This window comes from Palaemon carinicauda, chromosome 10 (assembly GCF_036898095.1).
Source record: "Palaemon carinicauda isolate YSFRI2023 chromosome 10, ASM3689809v2, whole genome shotgun sequence".
Classification (NCBI taxonomy): domain Eukaryota; kingdom Metazoa; phylum Arthropoda; class Malacostraca; order Decapoda; family Palaemonidae; genus Palaemon; species Palaemon carinicauda.
In genome coordinates, this window is record NC_090734.1 from 53,521,429 (window position 1) to 53,523,143 (window position 1,715).

The window sequence follows — 1,715 nt, forward strand, 5'->3', positions numbered from 1 at the left end:
GTCTTACTATATTTCAGGTGGTTTCTTTAGACACAAGCACTAGTACTATTTTATTATTAATTTGAACTTGTTTATAATTTGATTGTTATATCAGTTAGCTGAAGGAATCTTCAAAGTACTTCACACTTATTTTAAGGAAAAGTTTTGCTACCTTTTATTTTGAAATAAACAAATATAACAAAGCAAAAGGAAGGCAATCCGTCTATTCCAACATAATTCCCATTACCACATCGATTCATTCACCAGTATCCTCCTCTACATATATACCATTATATATCATTAGTTTCTTCACAATACTATCATTACCCAAAATTATGGATGTGTGTTAGGTGTCTTCTTTCACACAGATACTGAAGAATGTTCCCACATGGTAAGTGTGAGTTCGATCAATATAATTATTTTCTAACTAATATACAGTAGATATAAATACTGAATCCAAACAGTCCCAGATTATAGTTCACTCAAAGGGAAACTATATTCTATAAATGAATTTATTCATGTCATAAACTCATTATTATAGATACCAAAAAATAAATAAATAAATAAAATAGTCGATTATTCGACAATCTAAAGTGATAAAAGGTAATTTTCTATATTTGATTTTTTTTATCTATAATGTATATTAACTAGTCTACCCTTATCTGTTTACCAAGTATGTAACACGTCTATTCATTAATTTTTGGTTACTTTCAACCTTTCAGTCATGGAATTAACATACTTTCTGATATCAGAGTAGCTCTATATTCACAGTATCTGATAACCAAAAGATTTGGGTACAGATGTGAAGACCAAAATAATACATAATTCTATATAATATATCTCGACGAGATAAAACTGACAAGAATATTCATTTGTTGTAAAATTGTTGAAGGAAGGGGGTGTGACTGTACTTGAATGGTTGGTGAGATTGTTTAATGTGTGTTTTGTGTTGTCAATGGCACCAGTAGATTGGGTCTGTGCATGTATTGTACCACTATATAAGGGTAAGGGAGATGTGCATGAGTGTTGTAATTCAAGAGGTATTAGTTTGTTGAGTGTAGTTGGAAAAGTGTATGGTAGAATACGGATTAATAGGATTAAGGATAAAACAGAGAATGCAATCTTGGAAGTACAGGGTGGTTTTAGAAGAGGTAGGGGTTGTATGAATCAGATTTTTACAGTTAGGCAGATATGCGAGAAATATTTAGCAAAAGGTAAGGAGGTGTATGTTGCGTTTATGGATCTGGAGAAAGCATATGATAGAGTTGATAGGGAAGCAATGTGGAATGTGATGAGGTTATATGGAGTTGGTAGAAGGTTGTTGCAAGCAGTGAAAAGTTTCTACACAGGTAGTAAAGCATGTGTTAGAATAGGAAATGAGGTGAGCGATTGGTTTCCGGTGAGAGTGGGGCTGAGACAGGGATGTGTGATGTCGCCGTGGTTGTTTAACTTGTATGTTGATGGAGTGGTGAGAGAGGTGAATGCTAGAGTGCTTGGACGAGGATTAAAACTGGTAGGCGAGAATGATCATGAATGGGAGGTAAATCAGTTGTTGTTTGCGGATGATACTGTACTGGTAGCAGACACAGAAGAGAAGCTTGACCGACTAGTGACAGAATTTGGAAGGGTGTGTGAGAGAAGGAAGTTGAGAGTTAATGTGGGTAAGAGTAAGGTTATGAGATGTACGAGAAGGGAAGGTGGTGCAAGGTTGAATGTCATGTTGAATGGAGAGTTAC